The sequence below is a fragment of the Takifugu flavidus genome, chromosome 8 (genome assembly GCF_003711565.1).
Source record: "Takifugu flavidus isolate HTHZ2018 chromosome 8, ASM371156v2, whole genome shotgun sequence".
Taxonomy (NCBI): Eukaryota; Metazoa; Chordata; class Actinopteri; order Tetraodontiformes; family Tetraodontidae; genus Takifugu; species Takifugu flavidus.
The window spans coordinates 9,182,194-9,206,876 of record NC_079527.1 but is presented as its reverse complement, the minus strand read 5'-3'; the positions used below and the strand labels follow the sequence as shown (position 1 = coordinate 9,206,876).

Here is a 24,683-nt window from a genome sequence, read left to right as displayed (position 1 = left end):
CCCCCCCACCACACACACACACACACACACCACACACACACACACACACACACACACACACACACACACACACACAGACACAGATCATTGCCTATATGCACACAGGACAACTGCAGGTGCTGTTTGAGGATGATAAGCATGTTTTCATTCCTCAGAACCACTGAAAGCAAGACTGTGAAAGCAGATTTGTACATCCACCTCTGTTTGATCAGTCTTGGCTTGAAATCGGCAGTGGGGAAACTCATCCCGCGGCTCTTTTGTCGAGATGTCCAGATAACCTTTAGAAACGGCACTTCTCGGTGGCGTGAGGTGCCACTCATGTCTCTTGATATGTTAACACAAACCGACTGGTCGCGTCATGGCGTTCATTTCTGGCATTAACCTTGACAACGCCGAATGACTGTACTCTTGGTGGTGGTGACAGAGTTCCAAGGAGAGAGGGAGGGGGGGAACTGACAGATGATTGACAGGAGGTAACGATGTGGTGATGAGATGGACGGAGGTTTGGGTCTTGGGGTTTAGCAGGAGCTACAGGAGCACATCAAGACAAGAGAAGGTGCGTTCATTGATCGGTTGCTCCTGGGCTGCTTCTCAAATGTATTTTTAATGTGGCCCGAGGCTGACAGATGTCATCGTGAAATAATATCACTGGTTTATTTTGTTTCATTTTTGATTTCTGGATCACAGAGAGATTCACCTTCTTAAACCACCTCCGTACAGTGTTAATAGCCCATTATCACGAGTCGCCTTGGTGACCGAATCACACAGATATGAGAACTCCGCCAGTGTGTCCCCCCCCAGATAATTAAAGAGGAAAGAGACAAACGTGTGTTCGCACTCAGTTACTCAATTAACCATCGGGGCAAATTCGTCGACACCCTACTTATGTTAGGACAAGACATTTAGCTGCCGATGCTGGAGGGCGAAAACATGAAAAGGGATTTTATATGATGATATATGGAGAAATATGGGAAGGCTTCAGTTTCTATCCTACTGCAAGAAAGCGAGAGAATAAAAAGTAGAAGAATGAGAAGTTGGGAGGACGTGGAAGCGAAAGAGGAGGGAAAGCAAGGTGGAGGAAAGGGAAACAAAGCTGCGGGGGATAATAAATATAAATAAAAAGCTTGTGTCCTATAAAATATGCTATGTGTTTCATCAGCTGTGCAGCAGCTGTGTGTGGTGTGTTCGGGCCCAGGGGAGTGAGTAGCCACTCTAAATATGTGTAACCCACATAAAGAAAGTGTCTCTGGGAGATCGGGCCCTGGAAATTCATATCTGAGCCAGCAGCCTCATTCTTATTCCACCTCCCAATGGTGAGCTGCATCCAAGCACGTATATTTTGCGCGTGAGTCTTCACACGCGTTGGCACCCGTGAGCAGCCTTATTTTCTTTGCTGGAATGCTACTTTTTATGCTCATTCTCACAAACATAAAAACACTGTTGCTTCGCCTCCCAAATGGCTGGTGTGGGACGGAATGATGACAGCCAGGCTGACACGAGTACCTGCTCTGGAACACAACAGCATCACAGTTTCCACGCTCACGGCTCCTGGATTACCTCAGCCTGAACAAACTCCATTATGGCTCCTATTACCCAGGTATACACAGCCAGGTAAAGAAAAAAAATAACCCAAAGCAAAACAAAAACAAAAACAGCACTTTTCAGTCCTGTTGTTCTGATGACCCCCGTGCACCCTGCATGATGTGGAAGAAGGAAGAGCTGAGCAACAGAGAGAGGAGTTGCAAAAGGAGAGGGGGAAGATTTAGCTTAGCTACATTTGTCAGCCCGCACTGCCGGAACAATTTAGATTGAGATATTAATCAATTTGTTCCATCTTTACAAAATTAATTGCAGTAACATTGCAAATGGCATGGTCATTAGACTCCTGAGGGCTGCACTTTCAGTCTTTCTATAGAGCGCAGGGGAGGAAATGCCACCTCTATGTTTAACATTTTCACAAAATAGCAATGGAGGGGGCAGATTTCCTCACTTTCATCCCGGATAATCTGTACACCCATCTGTAGGGGACAGCAGGACAGGTGACCAGATTTATGTTTGATTCTTCCAGGGCCTTCCGTGACGGTGTGAATTGACTCAGTTTGATCACCCTCTGCCGTTTGTGAGCAGCTGCTCACTGTTAAATTCAGTCAGTGCTGAGCGAGCGTATGTGTAAGCACCGTGAAACACATCATTACCTGACAGGAAAGTAACATTACAATGTCAGAAACGATGCTATAAGGTGCCTGTAGCAACGTTTCTTTTACCAGGGTCTCACTTAGCATGTAATTGAGTGTGTGTGTGCCTGTATGTGAGTATTGTCTAAGAGTGTTTACGTGATCACACTGGCAGCAACACAATAGTCCATTATGTGGATGTACAGAAGGTTAATAAGGAAGAAATAATGAGGGTGAGCATAGGTGTTAGACTGCATGTGTGAAAGTGTGCGTGTGTAATGAGTGATGAAACGCCATGTATCTGAGAGGAAGACCATCCATCACCTTCATCATTTGCTCTGGGGTCCCGTCATTACACGTTTCCCTTCATTTAAACGGTTAATGACGGTCCCTTTTGACCAACCTCCCTGCTGTGCCATCGCTCTTGCACTCCTGGACATTTGATCCAGCTCAGATCAAACTTTTGCATTCCCTCATCTCAACTTGGGTCACTTTCTTTATAGCATCCACTCCTCAGCATGGAATGGTCTTTTTCAGGTGATTGGCCTTGTCACGTTCAAAGTCTCCGTCTCCTGGGACTCTTTTCTATCAATGTTTTTTTCTTGGAGCTCTGAACTTTACCTAAGCTTAGCGCAAAAAAGATTTTATTTGAATAGACGGCAATGCTACTGGTGTGATCTGTGCTAATGAGTCTGCATTGATGTCCACTTGCTGCGTGGGCTGGAATGTCGCCACTCTTCCAGCAGCAGCAGCAGCAGCAGCAGCAGTAGTAGCAGCAGCAGCAGCAGAGCAGTAGCAGCAGCAGCAGAGCAGCAGCAGCAGTAGTAGCAGTAGCAGCAGCAGCAGCAGCAAGCAGCAGCAGCAGCAGCAGCAGTAGTAGCAGTAGCAGCAGCAGCAGAGCAGCAGCAGCAGCAGCAGTAGCAGCAGCAGCAGCAGCAGTAGCAGTAGTAGCAGCAGCAGCAGTAGTAGCAGTAGCAGCAGCAGCAGCAGCAGTAGTAGTAGCAGTAGCAGCAGCAGCAGCAGCAGAGCAGCAGCAGCAGTAGCAGCAGTAGTAGCAGCAGTAGGAGTAGCAGCAGCAGCAGCAGCAGCAGCAGCAGTAGCAGCAGAGCAGCAGCAGCAGCAGCAGCAGCAGCAGCAAGGCCGACTCTACAGTTAATGGCAAAGACAAGCTGTTAGCCAATAGGCAACGCCTGCCGCACATTTAACCCCAAGTCTACGATGGCTTTGTTCATCAACAACAACCAGAAGGTGATTACTGCGACCATTAGGCTGGCTTAACTGGCCTGGGAGCTGCTTCATCCTTGGTCTACGATGGCATGTTTGCTTCTTTATATAGTGCGTGTGTAGATGTGTGTCTCTTGCCTTGTGTTTATCTGCATGCTCTTTTATCTTCTGGTCTTCCATTATGCCCGCATAAGTGGGACTGCTAACTCTTTTATGACTGCCTCATTAGGTTGCCAGACAAGCCCATAGCAAATGCAATTATATCTAATTATGTAATTATGAATTCAGTATGAAGTGTACTGGTACACATGCGCTAGGGTAAATGCTGCTGTTTTGTGGGTGGTTGTGGTACATTTGAGCTCTCGGTGTCTTCCTTCAACCAGAAGAGGAAACAAGTTAACATTGTTTACGTCACTTTTAGTCTGGTTTAGCTGGTTTTGTTACTAGGGAAAGAGCTTCACATTTACCATTGGCAGTAACTGCTCCTTTACTTGAATTGTGACCCACTGTTTTCCATGCTAACGTGCTGTTGTAACGTAGTTCGGCCCTGTATGTGGCAGCCGCACATGAAGGATCTTGATTTTTGAAAAGTCCATCCCAACTGAAAGCATGTAGGTGGAAAAAACTCCTGAAATCAGAAAGTTCTTGGACCCTTTCCTGATTAGGCCCATCTGTACAGTCATCATGTTACAGCTCATAATCTGATGGAAAAACTTGAGAAATGTAAATGAGCAACATGCTGGCTCAGGTTTATTTTTAGTGTTTTGATATATGAGCTTTGTTTTTAAAAAATGTCAGGATGTCTGTTCTGATAAGTACAGATATGGCAAAAGTTCATTTGAAATAATGGAAAGCCGATTTATTCCAGATTAGCAATAATGCTAATCGACCTTCTGCTCTGCATTAATGGACTTTTAAACGGAACCCTCTTTTGAAACTATGTTTTATCTACGAATTTCCACAGTTCTTTTCTAGTCAGGAAAGTAAAGAAATTCACGAAATGTGCTTTAATTAAAGTAGCAGCTCTCAGGCATGGTGCCACCAGCCTTTCCTAGTCCAATTTGGCGCATTTGTTTTTACCCTAAAGGAGACTCGAGCCTGATGTATGCCTGCACTGCAACGGCTCATACCACTGAGCAAGATACATGGGGGGGAGTGGACCCTTATATTACGTTTATGCGTGAATCACTGTGTTTCAAAAAGTTAGGGGCTTTGAAAAGTTGGTTTTAATTCATTTATTGGTTAATAAAATGTGTTCTTTTATCATCTGGTTGGGGGATCGGCACCTGCAAAGGGAGACTACTTTATTAAAATGCTAATGTCCAAATAATACACTTTTAGAGACAGATAGATATTGAGATATGTGTGTGTGTGTGTGTGTGTGTGTGTGTGTGTGTGTGTGTGTGTGTGTGTGTGAGATGAGCTGCAGTAGGTGGTGCCCTTCAGTGTGTCGTGTTTCCTTACAGATCCTATTGAGGCAAGAAAGCGAGGCTGCGTGGCTCCCTGTGTGTGCGTGCGTGCACGAGTGTGTGTATGTGTGTGAGATAGTGCTGACAGTAATGCAAGCAGTATCCGGTACCCCCCCGCCCAAGGATCACATCCCTAAGACGGTTTCTTTTGCTAATCCCCTACTAATATGACTAATAAAATGCCATTGCCATCAGCCACAGAAGCTAGGGATGAATTCCGAGCGGTGCATGTGTGCATGCATGCAGACATCAATGAGATTGAGGTAGGATTTGTTATTTTAATCCCAGGTAATTTAAGGTTAGGACCTATTGAACATTTGCAGACAAATAGGCAGCAGGTTGTGAATAAGGCTGGCCATCGGCTCATCTCCGCTATCTTCAGGTGGTCCTTTCTGGAAAGTAAACATCGGTGGACATTTAACAACGCTCTGCATATTTCTCTGAGCAGCTGCAGCTGTTCGCATTGCTCAGAAGGACTTATTCAAAGCTCCCACAGATGAGCAACAATTTTACGCTAGAATTTTAACCCTTATTGTTGCAGTTTTATGTACTTACACATATCAGTTATTCAATTAAAGAACGCCTCGCGCATTTGACCACATGTGAGACGAGATTAAACTGTGTTGTTGCTCTGAAAGCACAACAAGAAGTCTAATTTTAAAGCCATGAATTACCAAAAGACTGCTTTCAATCTGATTGAATCCCGCTTTATTAGCATTCTGCCTGCCTTCATATCATGAGGCTGAGCCGGCCTTGTGTCCTCCCCCCAGCTGCAGCTGGAGCAGCAAAGGGCACAAAGAGGAGCTTAATTTGGGATGACTCGAGGGCTTTCGGTTACAGGGCATCCATTGTTAATTTTGATGTGATATGACTTTGCTTTACAAACTATTATTAAAAAGAGAAAACCAAAACTCAACGCTCAGGAAAACAAGGGAGCATCAAATGCTGCCATTTTCCATCCGTGCTGACTCTGTAGATGGCAACATCTGTTGATTTACTATAATCCAGCTCGAAATTACATTTAGATGGATTTTAGATGGATTTTTTTGAGCACGCATTTCTCCAGAGGATGAAGGGCATCGCTTTGCCAGGCAGTAGAGTTTAGCATCCATTGGAACTTTTCAACAGCTTTTGGACTAATTGCTACCAAACAAGCATGCTCTGATGTCCTGTGTTGAAACGTTGCGTCTTAGTGTACTTTCTTTTGTCGCCGTCATCATTTGGCACAGCGGCGTTCGCGATTGACTGTTATCTTTTTAGAATTATTGAGCAGATGTTGCTGAAAATTGTGTGCATTATTAACGCTGTTATGGCGTCATTTACGGAGCTCAAAGCAGCGTTGGGCGCAGTTAGGCCGGCTTAAAATCCAACCCTCTGGCATCGACACCATTCCCAAAGTTAACTATGCGCAAAGGCACTGAGGGATTTTTGTCTTACGCCTAAATGATACTTGAAAGGTGATAAAAGCGGAATCGATGAGTTCTCTAAGAGATAAGGCGGCAGGTAAGATGTCACCATCCATCTGAAACTCCGGAGGAATTACTCTTACAGGGAGCTGTAAGTATTGCTAAAGGTGTGATTACTCTGCTCAATCTTCATACCTCTGACTGCGCTAATGAGGCCCCTGAAGGCGCACAGATACGGCCACTGAGAGAGCCGAATGAGCCGCGGCGTAAGATAGCGCGCGTGCGTGTAAACAAACCAGTGTAGCAAATTAAGATGTCGAATCAATTTGGCAAGAGCAGAAAAAGAAAAAGCACCAGAGAACGCGAATAAACATGTCAGAGACGCGATCCAGAGACATAAAGACGGCGTCTCGGGGTGGTGCTTTAAAGCTTCAGAATACAAACCTGTGTTTGTGCTCTTAAGCTGCGTTGACCCGTCAATCAAAGAGCTCAGACAAAGAGTCACGAGCGGAAATGCTTCCGATATCAAAGTGCGGCGGCCTCCGAAGGTCCGTCCCTAATACAAAACGCTCCCCAATAATCAAAGCAGGAGTCTCAGCTGTGCTCGGGATCGTCCCAACGCGCTGGTCTTTTGTCATTTCTGGAGTGCTTCTCTGAAGAGGGTCGTGCTGCGCCTGTGTGCAGTGCACATGAATCTGCGGCACGGAGAAAGAGAATCATTCATCCAGAGATTAAACATATCATGTAGGTGCTTTTATGATCAATAACTATCTGGTTTTATCTTGTATGTTAAACTCTCCGGTCCTGGATTTGCAGCTTTGGATGACATTTCGTTTGTAAGAAGTAATGTCCGCATTTAGGAAATTGTATACAATTACACCAACTTAAAAACGCTGACTCACATAAAAATGTAATGACCTGACCTGGTTAATAAGCTCAGTTATGCAAATTGCCCCTTAAAATAGATGCAGAGGACGCAGCAGAATGGAACGAGGAGCTTGAAAGGATGGAATAAGTAATGGACTGAAGAAAGGTTACAAAATAAGCCAGATTTAGATGATCCACGGGGGAGCTGTCCCCGGTGCGAGCCACACACGGACAGAATCGGGCTGTTCGCTTCGGCCATTGGGATCCACTTGATATGCGCATCGTGGATTCATCCGTTCCCACTAAGTTCTCGCCACGAATTTTCCACCCACGCTCTGACTCCGCCGCCCTCGGGTCTCCTATGCTTTAAACTGATCTGCTCACAGCTGAGGCTTCCTGGCGTGAGGTGATGTCGATTTTAAGAATCTCCTTGACACCCCCGCTCCAAGGTGTTGGGAAGGGGGGGAGAAAATCAGAGGAGGGTTGTCAAGGAGATCCGTCTGACTTTTGCGCTTTCTGATAGGAACAACAACTAAAGTCATTTAAATCATAGGGGAATTGCACCAAACGAGGTATTTAAAATGGGTTTTCGAGCGTATTAAACGACAGAGTTTATTGCTGTGATCATAGGAGGAGGCGTGCTGGTGTAAGTGGACGCATGTGCGCAGGCGTTTGTTACCTCATTAATATTTGATGACCTCGTCGGGGCTGTTAATGCACTTGTTCGACCCTCTTTTTCCTCTCGTCTCTCCGTGTCCATTTCTCTCAAATCCACCACAACTTCTATGGGCTTCTGAGACCTCAGAGTGGGAATTGGGGATAGGGTTGATACGAGGTCTCCGTGTTTGCGGTTGTGTGTATATGCGTGTGTACGTGTGTGTGTGTGTGTGTGTGTGTGTGTGTGGTAAGCCTATGGGTAAGCTTTTAGAGGTCTGAGCAGAAGGGTGTGAGTGAAAAGGAGAGGACAGATTTGAGTAGTTATCTCTCCCTGCAGACCTCCTGTTCAGGACACACACACACACACACACACACACACACACACACACACACACACACTCGCACAACTACGCAGATTTCCACATTCCCATCTGTAATCATGTTTAGCATGGTTCTCCCTCCCTCACGCACAGACACAGACACACAGACACAGACACACACACACACACACACACACACACACAGTTGATTCTGGACGCACAATCACATCCAGCTCAAACAGAATGCCTATGTGGTCTCCGTCTGCTCTCTTTTTGTCAGGCAGCAACGGCAAAAAATATCTCTCTGCTTTCTGTACCTCCTATTGCTCAAGAGAAACAAGCCAAGAGCCGCAAAACCAGATATTGCCTGGGATTATGGGGCTGATGCTATTTCTGTAGCCAAGTGATGAGGGGTGAGTGGAGAGAAAGCCGGGCTCTGTTCCCCCTCTCACACACTTTAATTAGAACGTGTGCAACTTGTTCTGTCTCACCTTTCTCTTTGTTGCAGCAAATGAATATGTTCGGTAGATACAGGCGTAATAGCTACAATAAACTGAGTGAGAGCACAATTTGCACATGGTTTTGTTTCTTGCTAATACGGACAGGATGTGTGTGTTGGGGATAAGCGGCAGGGAGAGAAAGGGATGTCGTTAGAGTGGAAATCAATGTAAGGAATAAAGTAGCAATTACAGCAGCCTGCAAGTGAACCTTTTGGTACAAACTAACCAATACATGAATAAATAAGCACAGTGAAATAGAGATGTGTATGTGTGTCCACTTTGCGTGTGTATGTAAGAGAGAGAGGGTGTTCGTCATGGACCCTTTCTTGTGCCAGCCAATTAACGAAGTGTGTAAACCGAGCTCATTAAAATAACACAGAGTACCCCACACTAGCACAGACACAGACGCAGACACACACACACACACACACCTCTCTGCTGCAAACCTAGCATGCAGCATCTATTGTGCTGGTTGTTCTTGTGTGTACTGTCCTGTCTGTCCTTTATTTGGACCCGTGTGCGCTGGAGTGGACCCACACTTAAAGATTACAATCTGCAGGTTGATGAGAATCGCCAAGGCCAACTAACCTCCGTGGAACTGAAGCACTTCAAGGTCCCCCCACATACTAACTCCCGTCATGCCCGTCGCCTCCTCCATTTCTCTGACTGTTTTTCATGAGTGTAGCAAATATACAGAAGGTCGTTATTTGTTTCATGGTGAGTCACGGAGACGGCGTGCGGATCAGCGTGTGGCGATATTTTCAATAACCACAATTCACGATTGATGGAACAGAGCGGCTTGGAACAAGCTCGACCAAATGTTGATCGAAGGGTCCATTTTAATTTCATTTTCCCACCCTGTCCAATAACGAAACGTGCCGAGACCTCACACAGGCAGGCGCCATATTCTTGGATGCTTATGTCGATTTGTCTCATTATCTGTTTAATAATAAATGAAACTGGGCAACATGGCGGATTTGAATCAGAAACACACACATTATGTCCATTGGAGTCCCCTAAATACCCTGGTGTGTGTGTGTGTGTGTGAGGGGGGGATGTCGGGGAATGGGAGCATTGCGTACATGTGTGTACACAAAGACGGGTAATGTGCTGAGCAAAGGATTTGGAAGAAAGGAAAATGAAGCTGCTGTGTCCAAATTTTGTCACAGATTCAGGGTGGTTACGCAACCGACTGCACGCATTCAGGCCTGTGATATCAAATCCTCTTTATGCCGAATTCTTCAAAACCGACAAAATGAGTTCTTTTGTTTTTATCTGCCTTCTTTAAAAAAGATGTTTGACCTTATTCTGCATTTAGAAACAGCTAAACTTTTACATTTGCAAGAAAGGGATGGAGCCAACGCTGGAACGCTCCTGGGAGATTTAACTACCAGAGGTTCACTTTATTGGTGATGGCGGAGGTTGGGGGTGGGGGGTGTTTGGGGGGAATTAAGAATTGAGTCTATTGAAGGCCTTGAATGCAAAACTAGTGATCAAAGTCCCATGAGCACATCCTCCCTGAAGGCTTTGGCTCATATATTCACACCCTTGAGCAGCAGCGCAGCGAGCCGGCCACCCGTGGCTCCAACTGTAACCACCCAGCAGGGTTGATGGGGGGGGGGGGGGGGGGGCTGTGCTTGATGATGTATTCAAACTGCTCAAAAATAGGCTGCCTGTCCTATTTGCACTTATGTGGGCCATCCGTCCATCCATCCATCCATGACAGTAGGAGCTGGCAGATTGGAGAGCTGCAGGCCTTAATGTGTCGCCAGCAGAGCCAGGTGGTGGGAGTCTGTCAGAGATTAAACCGCCTGGTGACCAGCAGCCCAGTTTACGATGGCCAGACAGGCAAGGAGCCCCTGGCTGGGTGACCCTTGTATCTGGTGTCATGGGTACGTGTGGAAGGGGTCAAAGCCTGCCCTTCTCTTCTCTGTCCAGGCTGGTAAGAGGGCGTAGGAGACCAGTGATACAGCCCAATGGTCATTCCGCACCTTAATCCCACATCTGAGCAGCTTTACCAGAGTAAAATCTAACCATAATCATATTCCAAGATGGGAAAACAATACACACCGGAGTCAACATAATCCCAGATTACATTTAGACACTATTTATACTGCTTTCAACACTAATCAAAATAAATACTGAAGTATGCGTTTCACTGAAATAATAAAAAATAACTATGTTGCTGATTGCTTTAGAGCAATTTCACAATGACTTATTTGTTTATTTTGCGTCCAGTTTCTTTTTCTGAGTGCTTTGTGAAGCCTGAACAACTTCAAATTGTGTGCTTAATTTTAAGCATGTTATATTAAATTCCTGCACTCAGATGCCCCAAACCTATTTCAAACTGCTTTTCCTATGTGATTGTCGATCTATCCATGGGGGCAAACGTTTTTATTCTACTGACTATTTATTGTATTTGTTTACTTCAGTGGTTTACTCTAGGTTTTAGGGAAGTTGACTTCTGTCTTATTGTCCTAGGTGTTCTGCTTGAGCCCTTGCATATCCTGTTCAGATGCCCTCTCTTTTCTGTAAATGGCAAATAAACTGACTGTGAGTCTGAACTAAGTTCAATTGGTTCAAAATCACATTCAGAATCGGTCTTGATAAGCAGGGACATTCTGGTGCAGCCTAATTAAACACTAACATCCAAACTGCCTGGCAAGTGCCTCTTAATACAAACATACCACAACAACTAAATTGCACATTAACGAGACAGAAGCAGAAACGGATGCGTAAGCTGATTAAAGGCGGCAGCTCGGAGGAATGATACGCCAATTAGCGATAAATCAGATTTATTCAACGCATTCAATAACTAACAAATCATTTCTGTTTCAGGACAGGGGAACTTGGACGTCAGCTCTGTCCAATCAGTTTTGAGTATTTGAGTATTTTAACAGATGACAATATTAGACACGATTGTCAATTGGAAATCTGGTCAAACCTTCCACAGTGTTGGGCTAAATTATTGACCATGTTCAGCGCCGCCCACCTGGCCTCTGATGGGAAGATGCAGGGTTTTATATACTTTTGCTGATCTTTCTCAAATAATTTCTACCTGCACTTAATAAGAAAAGTATTTTAATTACAAATATATCCAAGGATAAATGTGACATTTTCCTTTAATAGATTTTCATTACAAATACATCAAAGATACTGTAACAACTCTCTGGTGTTATGTTTGTTTTGTTTTAAGTTTATTTTGGTTACGTTCATTATTGCTAAATGTCACAGAGTTCATGCTAATTAAAAGTAACTTTTTTGATGAAAAATAGCCACAATTCTGTATTTTTTAAAAATAAATGCCACAATGGATTTTGCATACACGATTGAGCTGGGGTACTTCAGACGACCGTCGAGGTATTTATAAATGAAGAGTGAGACTACCAGTAAACAAGCTGGCAGTCAGGGAGTGTCACCCAGTTTAAAGCTGCTAATGTGGTCTCATGGGCACTAAAAAGCAGCTCTTTAATGAGCAATCTTGAAAAGAATGAAAATTTTCTTTGAATTTAATAGGTTTGATCTCGAGGACTTCACATTTGTCCCATGGCTATATATCATCCTTTCCTCTGTCGGCCTTTCGCTTTTGTGCACAGCAAATGTGTGCAGGTCACAGGGGAGCTGTAGACCTTTACCTGCTCCGGTCTGGCAGAGCTAAAGGTCAGATACGAGAGGATCCCAGACACCGGTCTCAGATGTCAACGACGTAAGCCCCACAGACTGGATCAGGAGGCAATGTGATGATGTGTAGTGGGAAATCACTTGTCCTCCTGTCTGTCAAGAACAGTAGCACTGGACCAACAGATCCACTCTAAATGTGTTTTAATGTCAATAGGGAAATGAGCATTTTCTTTGTGTGCGCATGTGGCTGATGAGCGAGTAACACTTGTATAGTGAGATTTCTATCTGAAGCCGTCTATTTTGACAATATGCTGCCACTGACAGATTACTTTTAGTCAGACGGCACTTCCAGTGCACTTTTGTCTGTCAAATCACATCCCGCAGTTGCTACATTGTAAAGCCAGTGAGGGGGCAAATGCAACGCCATCAATTATTGTCACCAAAGGGAATTCCAAAGTGCCTGGTGTCTAACTCTGCCGTTGGCCCAAACACAACACATATGGCGCTTTCATATCAAAAATATTTATTTCTTTAACCCAGCTGGCTTGATGTACTGTTTAGACATTGGTGCACGCTGGCGAAGCATCAGACAGCTCACAGTGGGGTGACAAATGCTCCCACGTTCTTCTGCCTTCTTAGTTTTATGCCACCGGACAGCATTTGAGTGGCTGAAAGGTACGTCGTAAAAATGCACTGCCCACAAACCTGCCAGAGAATTCAGCGTTTATACTGTAACATGAAGTTGGAGGGCAACTTTGGCGCAGAGGCTAGCAGCATTTCGAAAGGTTTGGTGCCTTGCTCAAGGGTGCCTTGGGAGTACTCAGGTGTTATGTTAGTAGGGGGAGGTGCCTTGTCTGTGCCAGGGATTGAACCGAGAACCCTCCCTCCAAGCTACCCATGCCCCTTTTGGAACTCAAGATGTTGAAGATGCAAGGACACCCCATTGCTTCACAATGTTGAGAAAAAAAATGCACCTGTGTCTACGAAGCAAGTTTCCTTTCTCCATAGCCATGTTCAGTACCTAGATCACCCATAATGGGTTGTTTAAGGAACTGAAAAAACATTCTGTGTTTACTGGTGTCAGTAATGATGATGCCGATGATGCATTCTCTTCCTGTGTAAGACGTCTGCGTAACCAGGTAATTACCAGAGGCCTTCAACCTGGCTCTGACTGACGCGCTTTATGTGTATGGCTGAAAATGAGCAGTTTGAAGTTGTTCCCAGAACATAGACCTGAGATGAGATGGCGATAATGAGACTACAACCTGAAACAAAAGTTGAGCGAAAACACTTTCCCTTTCATTAGCTCACATTTCCACGGCAATTGAATGTGAGCATGTTTTGGTCTTCGTGTGGATTATGAGTTATCTGCAAGCCGGTGTTTTGAATGTTGGGAGAATCACAAATTGATTAAAAGGTCATGAAAACAAATATTTGAAAATGAAGGTTTGTGGTTGCCGAACGTGATCAGGAATGAAATAACCACATTAGAGGGGGGTAAACACATTTTAAATTATGTTTGAAATTGTTTGTTCACCCCAGCTGGTTATTGTGTTGAGAATAAAGTGAGTTAAATACTGCTACTACTGTGAATATTCATAATAATCAAAGCTGCAAGCCGCGTTGAACCTGTCCCTGCCACCATTCCCAGTGAACCTTTGGCCCCCAGAGCTCCAATGTCCTGCATGGAGCCACCATCAACGTGTGCCTGTGAGTATTTACAGACCATAAGACCGAATGTATCAGATCAGTACATGCTAGAGTCAACGAAGGCATTTCCTGACACCAGCAGGAGGCGCTATAAGGCGCACTGTAATAAAAGGCGCTGTCTCAGTTACGGGTGCTATATCTGTATTTCAAACATACATAAGGCACACCATATTTTTAGGCGCATGCTAAAACATACAGTAAAAAAATGACAACGGAAGTAAAACAGTGAGTTTCGACACATTTATTGAACAAAATATTCATTCTTCCACCACAAAACCATCAAAGTTTTCATCTTCTGTATCTGAACAGCTGCGTTATTTCAATGTCAACATCTTGAATTCCTCTTCTTAATCATCTGAATCGGACTCACCGACCGATTCCACTTCAGCATCAAGCTTTCAGCTTTTGTGAAAGCTCTTCCAATACATGAAGACGGCATCATAGCCCATGCGTCTATAATCCACCCACATATGGTGGCATAACTTGCCCGCTGCTGCCTCATAGTCTCTGTGAAGGAGTGTTCGCCTTCCATCATCCAGCGCTCTGTCCGTTTCCGTGGCAGCCGAGAACCACGGTGAACGACGACTTCTTGTGCCCCGTTGTGCATATCGCCACCGTGCTGGTCCCTTTTTCTCCACTTTGTGGGTCAAAGGGATGTTAAAAGTCAGAGGGATCTCATCCATGTTGGTGATGTGGCTGGGCGCGGTTATCTTGTTGCGGCAGTAGGTGCGGAAGATGGCCACCCTCTCCTGGTTAGGGTTAGGGAAGATGGCCGCCCTCTCCTGGTTAGGGTTAGGGAAGATGGCCGCCCTCTCCTGGTTAGGGTTAGGGAAGATGGCCGCCCTCTCCTGGTTAGGGTTAGGGAAGATGGCCGCCCTCTCCTGGTAATCCGCTGGCAGCCGCTGCGCAACAGTTGTCCTCGCGCGTATGGAGAGATGCCACCGCCTCATAAATGCTCGATTGCCATTTTCAGCCGCATATTTGATGGCCTGCAGTTTAAGGTAAGCCTCATTCACGCGCGTGTCGCTTGACCGGCGCCATTTTAGGGGATCCTTACGCGTAGGTGTGCCGCTAATCGATTGGCGGAGCGTTTACCGTAGTGCACCCACCAAAGGCGCACAGCAGATTTTGAAACTCAGTTCACACACAAGGCGCACCATATTATAAGACGCACCGTCAATTTCTGGGAAAATCTCAGCGTTTTAGGTGCGCCTTATAGTCGCGAAAATATGGTACATATCATCGCTTCATATTCTGAAATTTTGATGTTACAATGAAACGTGTGGGAGTAAGAACTTGTCACACTTGTGGGGTGTGTCTGGAACACATCACCAATCTGCATCAAAGGTTTAATTTATAAATGAAAAAACGGGTGTTTTCATGAAAGAAAAAGATTAAAGCCAGGCCCCTTTGATCATTATCTACAATGATACATAGTGTTGGTTTAGGCAGGTAAACAGAGTAAACAGCAAGCGAGAAAAATGTTTCCACGGTTTCAGTTTTCAATTCAACAAATGTCTCTAAAGAGGCTGAATGCTTTTGTTCATCACCACGAGAACATACATTTCAAGGCGGAAACACTGGCGAACCACATCTTGGAAGAGTCTAAATATCAAAACGATCTTTTATGGCATCGTCTTAATAATCAGGTGAATGAGCTTGGCTATGAAAAAGAATTCGTGGAAAAACTGAAAATGGATGTAGATAAACATAAATCAAAGTTTAATGAGATGAACCAGTTTTTGGAGGAGGTCATTCATGAACTGAATGGGCAACAAGTGCTAAATCACAAGTTCAGACAGCAACATGCAGCCCTACAGGAGCAATACAATTTCCCCATGCAGGACGATAGATTTGGCCACATGGGGACGTCAAACTAAACTATAATTTCAACCCAAGAGAAAGTAAAACAGATACTGTTTAGGTGGAGGTTATGAAATGACAACAATAATGTTCTTTGGCATGGACCAGAAGAAGCTTATGAAGACAGTGCCTCCAGAGGTACCACAACAGACTTTCTTTGCTTTTACAAAAGAAATAAGGCCACAAACAAGGCAGCACCATGGTCCAACAATGAGGACCAGACCTTTCTGAGATGTGTGCCAGATGAGAGAACCCAGAGGGAGCCACACCGTGAGATGCGAAATAAGGTTTACCAGGAAGTCTCCGATGGCTACTCAGGGGTATCAGCGGACATAAAACCCGATATTGCAAATCGCTAAAACACCAAAGATGATTAATGGACCACCGAGGAGCAAAGCAGCAGGATCAGAAGAGACTTGATGTGCTTCAATCAAATGGATGCTATTTAATCAAATGGAATCTATTTATGGGCAGAGGCTTTGAATTAGCCATGGCATTATTGAGCGTTGGATGACCGTAACTCTTTTTGTTACTAATTCAATTGCTAGTAAGCTCACTTCAAACAGGCATCTTTAAAAGTAAAGCTTTTTGTTAATGCTTTTTAGCCACCAGTGCTAACCTCATTCTCTGTGCTGAGTCTAATGCTGTAAAGAGAGTGTTCTGTTGTCCAAATTCTCCATTTTGTGCTTCCTTTGCAACAGAGCCAAATGCAAATTTGGTATGTCAACAGTATTTGAGGAAATAAACTCATTTACATGTTGCACTTATGTGCTGTGTGCAAACTTTTTTACTCCTTTCCTCCACAGTTGTGTTTGTGTCGTGAGCTAATATCATCACAAAATTCCGAGCTGGCTTGCTTTGAAGACCCTACCCACATCAAGGTGGTACCCTGGTGTATTGGTAAACCACTGTGACCCTACCGTACCGTGTAGAGCCGATACTGTGCAGAGCACCTTTAATCTCTTTTTGGCTGTGAAGTGAGTTTTGCTAATGTTCATTAAAGGGTTGATTTGGAAATGGTCACCAGCACTCTGAGAGGTCTGTCTATACACGACTGATGGCGTTTATTTTAAAAAGTCAGGACCAGAATGCACATTTGCTCTGCAAAGTGATGACAAGTTTGGGATGTTATGGGTGGGTTTGGAGGGCTAACTTGGTTTTAGGTTTAAAGTTTAAAATTTGGGTTTACATTGTAGTGGTTTGGTTTAGGGTAAAGAGCTTTTTTTCTTTGAAAAGGGGGAGGATTTGTTTTAGTTAGCACTGCAGCTGACATTTTCCAAGCTTCCTCAGTCGACGCAGGTGCCTCACCTCGCTGAAATGTTGCTGTGTTTTAATAATGGAGTTTTCCCTCACTACATGGTGCTAGATGTATCATCGATATGTCAATTACTTAGTGTCTGAAATCTTTCTTGTTTGTTTTGGTAATGGGACCGACCCAAATCCACCACCATTGAGAAATATCAACCTTTCTGGCTTCTTGATCTCTTCTTTTGGATTTACCAAACCATGTCCCCCCACCCCCCTGCCAGCAATTGTTTTTATCTCTCCCTGGGCAAAATGCTTCTGCTGCAAGACTTTCAAAGGTGGAATTTTCATATATTCATAAGACAGACACACTCAGCTCAGACTGTTTCCAATTGCATTTGTGTTCTCGGCTCTGCGTGTTTCAATGACAGGTTATAAGATGGAGATTGAATTAGACTAAAGGAGGCGAATCGTAAGTAGAGAAACACAGGAATAACTCCTTTTTTCAACCCTTCCCTGCATGTGTATGTGTGTTACTGGTAATGTGATGCTGAATGTTTTCCATTTAAAAAGAGTGTTCTTTGTGACCACGGCTGTGATGAGAATTGCGGGATGCCAGACTCACCACAAACCACCGCAGAATACAAACTATAAGTTCAGCCTCTCTCTCTCTACCTCTTTCCCAACATCCATACACACAAATGCTTACATTTGCAATCACACAGACATGCAGACAATGTACAGACGTGCATTCAAACTGTGAAAACATGTGTTAGAACTACATCAAGTCTTGTTAAAGGTGTATTGCTGCTTATTTTATGAAGCAAAGGTTTAGTTTCGACAGGATGGTTTATGGTTTATATAAAAGTCCTCACAAGGGTTGAAATACGAAAACGTGTGTGTGTGTGTGTGTGTTTGTTGGCACACAGGTCGAACGAGGACGAACCTAACAGATGATTTACTCGACTTGCCCTGACAACAGCAAAATGTCTGGCAAAATAAAACGAGCGACTCCCAAAGACAAAGAAAGCGTCACACTTAGTTGCTGCTCGTGCCGCACACTTGCTGGCAGAGGCCAGAGGTTAAAGCAGTTCACGCAGAGCTGTTGTTCCTGTCATTATTCTGGCGGTGCCATATTTCATCTTCTCTTTCCCTCTCTTACAACCCGCACTCGCACTCAGGAAGTTCTTTTAAAGGTCCCCTGAAATGGTGACGTTTGAACTGTTTGGCACTCGGCTATTGTTGCTCCAGCACAGACTCTTCTGTGCTCTCACCTCACCTCACCTCAAACCTTGTCTCCACTCTCAGGCTGTTCCAGCTCTTAAGCCCTCTCTTCTCTGGCTTTTATTTTTGCTGTGACGCTACTAAACCTCAACCTTCAACACAATAGCAGGTGCATTGATAAGCCTTCATAATTAGCATGCTGACTATGGCGCAACCGTTATATTACAGTTTGTTCTTAAAGTAAGAAAATAACTGCAGGATTAGAATCAGCAGGTATTCAGCAGCACTAATATCCCAGAAAATATTAAATATCGCACGTCCTTTTGACTGATCTCACCACGGTTGTGCACCCTCAGTGTTCAATGGAGTCCAGTCACTAAGGCTTAATTCTCTGTTTGTGGTTTTACCTTTTCGTGAGTGAGACACACACAAATTCATCTAAACTTTGTCCTCCTGTCTGACGCGGTTTCCTGCCCGGCCAGCTGCCGAGCTGCCTGCTCCACTGGCTCCAGGTCTCCATTATCATGTCTGGCGGAGGGATGTGTGCTGAAATCAATATCTCACCGTGATCTGTTGGTGTGTGACCGGGATTTGCGTGTGTGCGTGCGTGTGTGTGTGATTGTGTGCGTGCGCGTGAAGTATGATGTCGTGTGCCAAAAGTCCACATCTGCCAGACTAATGGGCTGTGTAAAGATCCTGCTCAGTCAAATTAGTGATGGCTTTATAGCTAAATCCTCCGACAGAACTTTTATCCAGGTCTGTACATTCATTTGGAGGAAGAAAAGAATAAAAAACTTTAGCACCTAAAGCATAAAATTAGAAACGTGAATGCAAAACAGTATAAATGGTACAGCGAGACAATGCTTTTGTATAGCTGAAAGTTTGAGTGTGTAACTGGAGCCCATCTGTTGTTGTGATGCTGATATGGCAGCTACATCTGTGGGGAGCTGACTAGCACATTAAGAATGAACACACACACACAAACACACACAGAGAAATGAAGTCAACCCACCTACCATACTGTGCTGCGAACAGTTCATTTGACACTGTAATTACAGCCAGTGATCATGGATCCATTCATCAGCCCTCTTCCTAAGGGCATCAACTGACCTCCAATAACATCACCATAAGATGGAGGAGGGGGTGGAGAGATCTAAAGTCTGAGAGGCAAAGGCAGGCAGGGGTGTGGAGGTGGATAAAATTAGCAAAAAGAAAAGATGTGAGGAGAGAACTCGCTGCAAGTGGACGGGGGAGTCGTACAGAGATTAGCAGGTTACCTCTTTACGGGCCTAGAACTGCGTTTGTTGATTTGTGTGTGTGTGTGTGGGGGGGGGGTTGCACACGTCCGTGCAGTAATTACATCTTCCATCGCAATGACCTTAGTGGCTGCTTGACTGTAGCATCATTTTAATGACAAGTTAACGCCATCTCTGCTATCAGAGGTAAACACAACCCACTCGTGCCGGCTCATACAGCGAACGCTCACACAGGTAGTCTCCCCACCAACAGACAACAACAAAAATAAAAAAATAAATAAAAAGCAACATGCATAAGTAATGAGCGCCAGGCTGTGAGGTGAAATAGGAAAGAGGAAAGCAGCAATGTTGAGGGGAGCAGACGAATCAGGTGAGCCAAGTTTGGGCAGTCAACCCCCCCATTCCCAAGTGCATCAGTGCACGCATACTCAGTGCACTAACAAGAACCTCTTTTTTTTAACGGTAAAGTAAAAACTAAGCATGCGACTAAGAGTAAAATGCTTCAAAGTCTGTGCCTAGTTTATGTCTGAAACACGGATTAGATGCCAGTTCGAGCACAGAATAGATCCTATAGCTGAGAAATATGGAAGCTGCAGATATTTTTAACCCTTTTTGATTCAGCAAGTAGTTAGTGTTTCAGGTGTACACCTCCCTGACTCACAGCTCTCACAGCTCTTTCATTTCGATATGTCCTAAATGCAATTCTTTATTATCGCCTCTGTTGTGCCACACCGTTGCTTGTGTTACTATGGAAACTGTGACTTTATTCTAAGGGTGATTGATTGTGCAAATAAATACTGACAACTCCAGCGGAGCCTTTCCAGCCTTTTTGTTTGTTGTTTCGTTTCACACGGCGACACAATTTTAGCACGATAATTAATTTTCCACACAGCATCTGTTTTTGCGTAACGCGATCTCTGCAAATCTCCCACGTTTGTTTGCAACGTTGCCGCAACGTTAACACTCCGGGGTGATATATGTGATGTGACTTTCACACATACGTCTCGCTCGGAGATCATGCGACACAATTTTGGGAGTTTCTTGGCGGGGGTATTTTTGTCTAATGGTGCGTGTGACTGCCTGTGTACTGTGTGCTATCATTAGCCCGCTACATATGGGTCTACTGGGACCACCCAGGCAGATGCTTCATTTACAGAATTATGCATTCAGGGCAGAGAGAAATAGGTCTGAACCGCACGAGCAGCAGAGTTTACAAGATAAGGCCAAGGAAGGCTCCAGCCAGCGAAGCGTCCTGTTGTGATCTGTATCTCGTCCCAATCGGAGAAGCGAGGGGAGGAGGAGAGGCAGAGAAGCTGCATCATCTGTCAGATTCACGGCAGAATGTTTCGCAGATGAGGCAGAAATGTGAGCATTAATCACAGCCTCCTCCTGTCCCTCACCGCTGACGATCAGCCGCCACCGCCGCCACATCAGCGTTAGCAGCGTGTGCTTGTCGCCGTGTTTGGCTTTCCCACAGCAGGTGTGGGTTTCAGGCTGCACATACATCCCCCTCTCCCCTCTCCAGTCTGCAATCTCCTGTGAGTCAGCGCGGCCGATTCAGTGGAGATCACCCCCCGAGCCATTCGTCGATGACATTTCGCCTCATGTCTCCATCCGTTCATTTTTGGGGGAAGTGACACGGAGAGTGTTCATTGTGGGAAAAGAGAGAGAGAGAGAGACTGGTGTCACATCAGCTGTTAGCTTCATAAAACTCTCATTTTCAGGAAACAGCTTCAGTTGGATTTCCCAGCAGCGCCGTCAGTCATTGTCAGTCATTGTCAGTCGTCTTGAAATTTAAAAGAGAAAAACGAAACACACGTCTCCGCTGCAGGACGACCACCAAAGCAGCTCGGTAAACCCTGCCGTCGGTCAGATTCCCACTTTGCTCACCTTGCATTTAAGTAATCCCATCCAAGAAGCCGCCAAAGTAATAAAAAAAAAGAGTTTGAAATTGAATTTAAGAGGCGATTTCATTCCCATGGATTATCTGCCCTTCCTCCCTGATGATATCCTCTCCTGGGGACCGCAGCGTGCAGCCATTTGCATTTCGCTTTAATACGTTTCCTTAAATACCAAAGCTGAAAGAGAATCCAGTCTTTGCTCTGTCTACTCCGCGTTTGCCCCTCCTGTTAATGCCCAGATACTTGTGGAAAATTGAAGCCGAGGCAAATTCTGATGGATAAATGTAAATGTTATGCCCCATTTTGTGCTATTTTTGCGGCGCCGAGCTAGTTTGTAGCGATGGCGCAACATTCGCCTCTATGTGTCGGGTGGCTCTGCCGCGTTCTGATGCTGCTGAGCGACAGCGAGGCTCAAACAAATCACCGTGCTTACCACCTGGATCAGCAGACACACATCCAGCTACCTGTGTATGTGTGCGGAGACTTTGTGGCTGACCCGGGGTTGTTTTTCTTTCATTTTCTTTATTTATTTTTGGTGTTGCGTGGGGGACGGATTTGCAGTGACATCAGGAGAGAACCTTGTGGTGCAGAGTTCTCTAGGTTTGCACAACAAACGGCAGACCGCAGAAAAGAGAGAGAGGGAGAGAGGCGGGGCGAGATATGGATGGAGTGTGACACCTTGGGGTCGACGGAAGCTTTTGGGTTGTGCCGGGGACGAGGCAGCAGCTGTCAGAAAGCTGATTTGAAAGATGGGGATGCGAGAGTCTGTGCACTCTGTCAAAGTCTCAGAATACAGTTAAGTTGTGAAAAATTGATAAGAGGAAAAGAAATAGAAGAGGGAGAAAAAAGGACCTCGTTTTCTTCTCTCTGTTCTTTCCCCCTTTTACAGGCACAGGCACGCTTCCACTCTGCTTGTTAAAATGGGGGCTTAATTTGGAGCTGCAGGCTTTCTATACAGGTCACATGGAGAGGACTTATCTGCAAGGGCCGAATGAAATACGGACACATACACGCAGGATAACACTCCTGGGCAGGATCGGGGGGGCCCAATCAGGCTGCAGCCCCAATTAGGGTCAGAGAGCCAGTCTGAACACCAGAGCGCAGATTTGCTCCCATCATCATCCCGTTGCCTTGCTGTTCTTTCACAGTCGTCTCGTGCGCTGTGCTAATTTAGCCGCTATGTGCTGATGGGGCCGACGCCATAATGAGGCTGAGCCGCAATAAACTCCAAAAACATGACTAAAGGTACGATTTCAACCCACAACAGTGTAGCCTGCGTTAGATCTCTGCCAGAGACCTCAGACGCTGTTGCATCAACGTGCATGGAGAGGAATCAAAGCAACCTTCTGACATCAACAAGCCACCAGTTCGGCATCTCCACACCGGCGTGTGTGTACGTGTGTGTAAATCTTGGGACGCCCGAGCCGCTCAAACCTGCGTCCGGCGTGACAAATGATCCTCTGAAACGGAATCTCCTTTACTTTCCGTGTATTTCCACTGCATTTCCCTCTGACCGCTGGGACAGCAGCTCGAGCCCACATGCCTGCGGGACGCGTGTCTGGCTTCAGCTGAGATTCCTGCAAACACACACCCACGTGCACGCAGATTCAGGCAGGAGATATGGAGGGGAAGCTGATCAGTCACATGGAGTAGGAATGGCATTCCAATGGGACTAATTAAAAGGATTGGAACAGACTGCAGAACTCATCAGAGATGCCACTCGTTTTCTGAGCCTGCTCTCTCCCCTCACTCTTACTTTCTCTTTTGCTCCTCTGTGTTCCCTTAATGAAAACTACATCATCCGGGTTTAGAGGACCCGATGTTTCTTTCTCGCCGCTATTCATGTCAGACGATATCATCAGAGAAGCACATTTCTATACGGCGGCACTGTGATGTATGCATTCTTCTGGCTGCAGATTATCCCAGAGGCGCAGCCACTGCGATTATTTCATTTTCAATGGAAATAATTATCGTTCCGATCCATTTACTCGTGCTTCCGGGAAGTCTTTAGCAGAGCCTGGTCGACCAATCACGTGCTGTTCTCTGTTTACGCTGTCATTATTGTACTGCTGGGTAAACTTGTGTAAGAACTAATGAAACATTTGAAAGGAAATATGCTGTGCCAAGCAGTGCTGACACACACACACACACACACACACACACACACACACACACATACTGTAGACCTGTAGACGCAAGACATAGGTGTGGAAACCAGGATTAAGGATGGGGCAGACTAGTGCAAAATGCTATGCTGTACATTCTCTGTGTGTGTGTGGGTGTGGGGGTGTGTGCATGTGTGTGTGCCCTCAAACCAGAGAAAGCCTTGGCTCAGCCTGTCTGGCTTATCCGTTTCTCCAAGCTCTAGAAAAGTCTGGCTGTGTAGCCAGATGAGATGAGTCACACATCCAGCTTGGAAGTCAAGCCAGAGCTTCACATGGGCGCACGTGCGCGCGCGCGCGCGCACACACACACACATACACACACACACACACACAGCTCAGGTGTGTGCAGACGCTCATTTGCACTGAGCTCATTCTGAAAGGTTCAGATGGTTTCAACTGCATCATCACACATCTGCTCAGGAGCACAAACCGACCCACCACACATTCGGAAATTAAAAGGCATCACCTTCTAGGAAAACATTTCAAGGCTCGGGTTTTAAAGTGAAGCGTGTTTATTGGAAAAACAGTTCTGTCTGGGCATCTTCATGTCGATTCTGTTGGGAGAATATATACAAGCGGCGTCAATACTTGCAGGCGTTATATTTTATTTCTTCTCTTGTGTCATGTCCTACTTCAGACTCTTTGTCTTTGTTCTTTTTCCGCCTCTTGCGATTACATTAATGTGTTTTTGTATTTGCCTTCTGGTTTCCAACTTCTCTTGCTTGCTTCACTGCGTGTTTGCTGCTTGTGCCCTTTCGGATTTTAATGCCTTTGTGGACCGTTTCCTGGTTCCAACCCCCGCCTGCCTCCACATGCAGCTAAGCTGTGCGTCTGACCTAAGCTGCTCTGTGTTCTCTGGCTGCATCTGTATATTTTAAGTGTTTTAAGACAGAAAATAGTTGTACTGTACTGTTTTTGATTACTGAAGCTGCCCCTGTATATTAACAATATAACCAAGGTCAGCTGTTCCAAGTTCTGTGCCCCATCTCTCCATTTATTTATTAAAGGTAAAAAGTACAACATAGCTCTTTATCAGTGCTCCGACTGAAGCGTTTTTGCTCTTTCTACTAATATCAGACAC

The 24,683-nt window shown here is 45.2% G+C and overlaps 1 protein-coding gene across 2 annotated transcripts in view; it reads left to right on the top strand.

The window, feature by feature from the left end:
* LOC130530169 (chemokine-like protein TAFA-2) overlaps positions 1–24,683 on the top strand; it is a 47,960-nt gene that overhangs the window by 829 nt on the left and 22,448 nt on the right. The gene's annotated exons all lie outside the window — the stretch shown is intronic.